Below are 8,094 nucleotides of genomic sequence, written 5' to 3' on the forward strand. Positions count from 1 at the left end.
AGATCTGACACTGTTGCAGGGGTCTGAATTCCTAAGCTGATGATGCTAGTGTCAAGACCTAACATGCTCTCCTCATCTCAGTTGGGAAGAACTATGAAATGAAAGCATCTCCAAACCTGACTTGTGCAACAGAGTGTCAGGTGAATTCTAGGCCTTGGATCAAGTACATCATCTCTTATGTGCAGGTTGTTAAACTGCTCAAAGCAGGTCTCATTCACTCCTTCAGTTCACCAAACAACAACTTAGCATACAACCCATACAAATTTAATTATCCATATTTATAGAAGAGGAAATTAGGAGTAGAAAATAAGAGAAAGAAATAAAAGAAACATAGAAAAAGCAAGGTATAGCTACTGCCTTTTTGATTCTGGTAGGATTCTGCCATACAATGCAAGGACAATAGGGAGACAACACGTGCTTGCCTCATGCCTCATGCTTTCGCTAAAGGACCCTTTGGCTTTCTTGAGCCCTTCCTCCAGGTGGGCTTCCAGTCTGGTGGCCACTGGGGAGCTGGGTTAGGGGCTCCAGGGGCAGATGTAGAGCATTGTCTGCAGTGTGCCAGGGCTTGGTGGCCACTGTGGGGATGGGCTCTAGGGTGGGGTGGGGTGGTAGAGTGTGTAGAGCAGGGCCCTGCCTCTCCAGGGAAAGACTTAACCTGTCCTTTCACCAAAACATGCACCTGAAATATTTCAAGCCAGCAATTCTTCCAGTCTCTCACACCGGTTTCAAAAAAAAAAGGAAAAGAGAGCCAGGGTTGCCTGTATGCTTCTCATCCCTGAAGCTCCCTATTGCAAAAATTGACCAGAATTTTGACCATAATACCTGAAATCAACATCATACTAATGGCTCCAGAGAGAGTATAATATGACCTGCATCAGATGAAGTACAAAGTTACTCTGTAGGAAGTAATTTAAATCAATACAAAACACCTCAGAATTCTCAGAGAGACCTTGCCATTCTACCTGCTCTCTATTGATGTACTACTAAATGAAACTAAGTAGTACATCAATACGCAGTTTTAATTAGGATGCTGGGGCCTGAGGAGATGTCTGACAGTTTTGATGGGAGAAGAAAGTGGCAAGTCTAGCAAAGGAAAACACAGAGCTAAAAGAAAAAATCAGTGTCAAGAGAATAATAAAAAAGTTAACAAAATCATCGGAGCTTGAACAAAGAAATAGAAGATAGTACAGGTGAAGATCAATGTCTCAAGGCAAACAGAAGGGAGAAAATGGACTGGTGATATTGACAGCAATAAAACTTTGTGCCTCTAGTTGTTTTCTAGGGTGGTTGTAACTTCTTATAATAAAAAATGCAAATGTAGATTTAAAAAGAGAAAGAAAAAAATGTTAGCTGAAAAAATAGAATTTTTTTCTCTTAAGTCTGCAGGACAAGTTTTTCTTAGAAAATTGTATTTGAAGTCATTAGAAATTTTTATCTAATGTAGCTTTTCCTGCACTGGTGAAGATGTCTGGGGTAAAAAAGTGACAGAAATAAAAAATATCTCAAAGTAGGCAGCTAGCTAATTGTTTAATCCAAGCTAGTAACTAAGTTATCACTAAGACTTCCAAACTATATTTACTGATGATAAGAGTACCCAAGGTTTATTTGTGCGTGACCAGAAGAGCGCTATGGATATTATCATTGCCATGTTGTATTTTGAAATGATATTCCAAGAGAAATAAATATATTTAATTTTTATGAACAAATAGAAGAGACAGTTTTAACACACCACTAACCACTGTAAAATGTGTGCATGTATAGATTTCAAAAGAAAGTTTCTTTTCAACAAGAAAATATTGAACATTTTCTGAAATTTATTTTTAGATTAGCAGAAACTTAAATAGGATAGTAATACATTAAATCAAGAGCTACAAGGATAAAAATTTACCAATAATGCAGTTTCAGTGGCTTAATAGCAATTTTACTTCAATCAGACTGATTGCTACAATTAAGTAGAACTAGAAAAGATTTTCAGTTTTAAGTCTTATGAAATAAAAATTATGGGAGAAGTCCTTTTATGTTGTTTTCTTTTACAAAAATTCTGTAACAAAAAAATTAATTTCCCTGTGTTCTTTTCTGAGACACTTAAAATTCTGGTGACTTCTGCCTTATTACTCTTGACCATATTCAAAGATATTTAATTCCTGGAACTAGTATGTAATGAAGTCAATAGTCATTCAATATTTTACTGAAGATAAAATTCATAGGACTTTTACTTCAAGAAAACAATGATAGCAACCAAAAACGACAAACAAGGAATTGAAATGTAAAATTAATTCCATTTTATCAAGATATTATTTTTTTAAGTTGCTTCATAAATCCATTAATTTTTGGTTATGTATCTGGTGAATATGTGATAGGAATATAAGAATAGAAAGACATATATGAGAGTCTTTAGAGAAAAAGGAAAGCAAGAAGAAAGTATTTAAATTGTGAATTGAATGAAGAAAATACAAATTAAAATGTCCAGGTTGTGTTTTGTGAAAGACTGTCAGGCATGAATGAATTCTATAACAGAATAAATAATTTTGCTGAATAGTCATCTTGGAATAATAATTTTTCATTCCTTGTTGAACATTAAAGCAAGATACCTTTCAATGACTATTTCACTTGGAATATGTGAGTCTTTCCAAATTTTGACAATTTCCTTACATACAGTGTAAGAGTTCTGTAAAATTAATATTTAATTCTGGTATTTGAAATTATGTTTTGAAGATCTTTAGATTATGCTCTTTTGTTGCTTCTGGGTATTTTGTTGTTGGTGCTGGTGTTTTGTTGTTTTTTTTTTTTGTTTGTTTTTTTTTTTTTTTTTTTTTTTTTTTTAAATCAGCTTTACTATTTTTTCCACCAGGATCACTGTACATTTAATAAAGGATGTTAGTGAAAATTTAAAAAGTATTCATTACCTGCCTAGTTCTATTTCTATACAAGTATTTTGTAAAATACCTTTGCCTTCAGGAAGAGCACTGGGAAAAGAATTTATCTATTCTTTTAAAAGAGTTCGTTTTGGTATCTACATTTTCTTTGGCAGCAGAAGAAAAAGTTGCAGAAAATCCAGTAGGAACAGAAAAAGCAGAATTAGAAACATAAGTAGACAGAAGTGCTATTATAAAAATCTTGCTCTTATTTTTTAATCTACAGTATTTTAAAAAATGAACAGATATATTGTTAGACAATGAATCAGATAATATGAAGAATTCTATGTCATCAAGCCTGGGTGGGTTTTCTATGTAATTTTGAAGTTTGTTAAGCCTTTTTGCCAATATCTCTCAGAAAAGAAAATAAAAAACAAGTACCAACCGCCCCCCCCCCCAAAAAAAAGAAAAATCAATCCCTACAATTATTATAATGTCTATTTAAAAAGAAGCAGTGCTAATAGAATCCATTAGTGTCTTTGATAATTTCCATTTTTACTGCCATAAAGAAAATACAAGTACAGTAGACAGGATGTATCACAGAATGACCGAATAACAGACTCTCTAGGTTGGAAGAGACATTCAAGATCACTGAGTCCAACCTATGCCCCAATACCTTAACTAAACCATGGCGCCAAGTGCCACATCCAGTTTTTTATTTAAACACATCCAGGAATGGTGACTCCATCACCTCCCTGGGCAGACCATTCCAGTACTTTATCACTCTTTCTGTAAAAAACCTTTTCCTAATATCCAACCTGTATTTCCCCTTGTGCAGCTTAAGACTGTGTCCTCTCATTCTGTCAGTTGCTGCCTGGAGAAAGAAACCAACCCCTGCCTGACTACAGCCACCTTTGAGGAAGTTGTAGAGAGTGATAAGGTCAACTCTGAGTCTCTTTTTCTCCAGGCTAAACAGCCCCAGCTCCCAGTCTCCAAACCAGCCACTGCAAATACTGAATTCCTTTAACTTTCAAAATTCTATTCAGCAATTAATTGCTCACATGGTTAATGATTTGAAGACCAGCTGCTCTTAGGTGTTGTCACAATTTATTGAATCAACTGCAATTGGTTGTTGCTTGAACTGGAGATGATCTTCTAACAGTCAGTTTAAGAAGATCATAAGATTCAAGAACACAGTTTAATTCAGTTTGAGCACCATCAAACAGTTCTAATTTGTCATGAAAGACTCATCCAGTGCAGGTCTACCACTGCATCTGGTCTGCATCTAATAATTTAAGAGATTTGCATGCAACAATTTTTCAGTGGGAGAAGAGGGTAAAGAAATGCTACCTATAGAATGGGAGTGTTGGTTTTATTCTGGGGAATGGTTTAAAATCTTTCTCTGTCATTCTCTTAATTTTTCTTTAGAGTCTTGCTTACAAGTTGCACTTACTTTCTAAGCATATGTCTGTATAAATTTTTCATTAATTATTTGCTTTCTTCTTTTTAATTTTTTTTCTTAGTTAAAATATTTACCTTGTAGACAAGGCTGTATCCTATATTGCTATGAGACTTCTAATCAGAATAAGATAGAGTAAGTGCACAGGTTTGGAGGATGAGGAATGCAGTAGGAAAGCTAGAATAGGTCAAAAAAAGTTCCCAAATAAAGTAATGATCTATAGAAGAATAGGTGTAAGTATGGTTTTATTTTAAGCCATACATAATATATTGGTTTAGTTGCAATCAGACTAAGGAAAAATAATACCAAGTCTTTGAAGTTTCTCCCATTGAGTAAAATCTAAAAGCAATTAATCCTCCACTGCATTTCCTTAAACCTTAAAGGAATTAATATACTGAAATAGAAAGCAAAATATCAGAAATTTTCATTTTCCTTTGCATTCATTTACAGAAATCTGTCTCAAATCCATTCAACAGAGAGAAACCTAACTGGGCTGTAACCGGATTTTACACACATCTGCCCATGTTTTCCTACATGTTTTATATATTTGATTCTTACTCCAGGTTTTGGATGGAAAAGCAGAAAATCCTCAGTTTATTGAAAGAGTTCTTTTTCCTTTACTTTGTGGTCCTTCCTCTTCTGTCCTGCTTCACTGAGTGTTGTGTAAGGCTGCTTTTTGGATCTTATTTTAAATGACACCAAGCCCCCCATTCAAAACAGTTAATGATTTTTGCAGAAGAACTGTTTGACAGGCTGACCATCCAAGAGAGAATAAGTTGCAGGTAACTTCAAGTCCTTTTCCTGATAGCATGTTTTGCTTCTTAGAATAGCAAAAATCAATTATAAATTAATTAGCTGCAGTAACACAAGGTCTTCTTTAGCTTTGACTGATCAGGAGATTGGGAGACATCTTCACCAAAAAGTAACATCTTTCTTAGCACCAAATTATCCCTTCTTTTTTGTCATTCTTACTGCACTCTGTTATATTTTTTAGCTTTTGAGCCAGGAAAACTATATTATTTACAGTAGCCGCTATTCTATTGGCTTGGATTGCCTGAATTTTGGCAGCTTGCATACCTACATGCAAGGTTGGGAGGTTGGATAAAATAATAGAGCTGCATTTAATCAAATGAGTCTTCAGCTATTTAATGATTTCCTCTTTTGTGTCTCTTCTCAGGTCCATTAGAAAAAAAAGTAGATATTTTTCACATACATAGCAACAATCTTTTAGCGTTTGTCAGTGCTGAAAATATGGATATGGGGAATTTTAATTTAGGAAACTCAGTAATTAAATTGAGTTTCCTAATAAGTAATATTGACAGGTATTTTTATATTAAAAAGTGGACGTATTTATGAACAGACAAAAAGCAACTAATTAAGTGTGAAAATTACTTATAAATGTGAGCTGTTGTAGCTGAAAAAGATGCTATGTCTGTTGCAAACAAGGTTTAGAAATGTGAATTCTGTTGCTGTGAACGATGAGATACAACTGAAACCTGAGCTCAGATTTCATCAAAATAGCAAAACACAGTTAAATGGACCATTGCTGTTTCACCTGTTTTTCCTTTCAGAAAGTGTCAGAGACAAAGCTAATTTTTTTAATTAAAAACATTAATTTTTGTGCCAAAATTAATCAAACATGGCATCTTTTGAAAGATCTAAAGGAGTATTCATGTCTGATGTGGAGGAGTGTGTCTGTATTTAGACAGGCTTCAGTCATGAGTATGATGGAGAACAGAGGGAGAAGCTGCCCCACGAGGGGTGAGGTGGCTGAGGGTGACCCCACTCACTCTGTGTTCTCTCTCACCAGTGATGCACAGTGCCATGGGGGATGAACACGGGGAGGCCGAGACTTGGGCTGGCAGCAGCTGGGATCTCTCCTTCCAGGAGCCAAGCCGGAGGCAAAGAAGCCTGCAGTGTATGTTCAAGATATCCCCAGCCAGGGGACGGTAATGGCCACTCATAGTGTTGATGGGAAAGTGGGAGGGGAGGCCACATGTGAGGCTGGATGGGGCCAGGAAGGGCTGTTTTTAGCCTCAGGATGCTGAGAGCTTTGACTGTGTGCATCTGTCATCATCATATTGCAGAATCAAACAAAGGTATAACTTTGAGAAAGATGGTGTTTATGTGGAAGGTCTCCTTTCCTCAAACCCACACTGTTTTTCATTGGAACACTATAAAATGATCCCTAAGAGATGTTTAAAGTCAGGGCACATTGACTATATTTTGTGTTCTCTATTCCCTTGCTAGCTAATGGATTTGTATTCAATTGAAGATAAACCAGGGAAAAAAAAAGAAAAAAGCCAAAGAGAACCACAGTATTTCAGTTTTCAATGAACTTTTTAAAAGTATTGTAACAAAATTCTCTGGTACTTAAGATCATGTGCTTGCTAAAAGAATTAATAAAGAGAATTGTTTAATGCAGTGGCTTGATTGCTATTACTCTGAAAACACAGAGCTTCTATCAGTTGCCTTATCTTTTCATAAATACAAAAGGCTGGCTCCAGTTTGCTGATCTATAGGCATTAAAGGACCAGTTTTCAGGCTTGACTGCATAAGATGCCAGTAAGCAAATCACTAAATTAATGATTAAAATGGTATTTAGGTGACTAAATAATGATCTGTTTCCCAAATTTTCATACTTGACTGTTTAAAATTAGGAAGGGTAAATAAATCCCTAGTTAAAAGAGAGTTGTTAATGCAAAAGTGGATTTATCTTCAAAGCTGGAAAAAAACCCCAAAGAACTAGTCAATGTCCCTGGAAGAGTTCAGATATGCATGCACTTTGCAGGATTAGACCTTCAGAAGATCAAGAATGTTGCCTGAATTTGGCTTATAATCTTATCTTCCCTCAGATATTTTTTGAAAACAGTAAAGCAGAAGATATAAATGATGAAGATTGGAAGTAATATGAGGTCACTAAAATGCAATTATTTAATTTATTTTCTAGTGACATGGAAAGATATGAATTCAGATTCACTTGTGTGTAGGCTTCCTTTCACTCAAACCTAGGTATCCTAATGTAGGTCCTTTCATTTGGAATTAGTTGCTTAGTTTCCCATTAGAGATAACAGAGGTCTAATCAGCATATTCACTGGAATTTAGTCTTAAGTCCATTGTCCAGACATAAAAGTTTAATTTAGAAAGAACTGAATTATACCTTTGCTTCCACACCAATCAATTATTTGCCAGCAATGAGGAACCTCAGGTGATTTTAACATTGCAGTCACCAACATTTAACCAGATTAACCCAATCTAATTATAATACTTATAATTTAATGAAGTTATTCCTCAGTGACAATGGAATGAGGAAAGAAATTACAGTTTTTTGTGAATGTATAATGTAATACTAGATCTTTTCTCCATTATTTTATAACAGCTTCTTCAAAATTAGCTGAAATAAAGCCCCCAAAAAAATCAATTTAGGAATTTTGCTTTTTCATTTTTTCTGCCCAAGTGTGCTCTCAACTAGAACTGAGCAAATTGGACTTTAAGAGGAACATGAAAAAAAATCAACATAATTTATTCAGATATTTTTTCGATTTTTAACAGCTTTGTGATGTGGTCAGCATATGAGACAGAGATCATTTTCTATTCATCAATGCACAGTTGTTTGAATGTTTGACCTTGCCATTGCAGGAATTAACTACTAGATTCAGCCTTGAAAATTGCATTTATTTGTCCTGAATCCAACTATATGGTGGGAAAATGGTGTGATGTAGGGCAGTGATGACTGGTATCTGAGGATAGTAAAGCATGCAGTGTTTTTCCTTGGTGTTT

At 35.1% G+C, this 8,094-nt stretch overlaps 1 long non-coding RNA gene across 1 annotated transcript; it reads left to right on the forward strand.

The window, feature by feature from the left end:
• The first annotated feature begins 4,011 nt into the window (after nt 1–4,011).
• LOC136301425 (uncharacterized) lies at nt 4,012–6,664 on the forward strand. The gene is made up of 3 exons (XR_010723872.1): nt 4,012–4,190; nt 5,051–5,096; nt 6,125–6,664. It is a non-coding gene; the product is annotated as an uncharacterized lncRNA (long non-coding RNA).
• The last annotated feature ends 1,430 nt before the right edge of the window (nt 6,665–8,094 follow it).

This window comes from Chamaea fasciata, unplaced genomic scaffold (assembly GCF_029207755.1).
Source record: "Chamaea fasciata isolate MVZ Bird 193981 ecotype frontalis unplaced genomic scaffold, bChaFas1.0.hap1 SCAF_1, whole genome shotgun sequence".
NCBI lineage: Eukaryota > Metazoa > Chordata > Aves > Passeriformes > Sylviidae > Chamaea > Chamaea fasciata.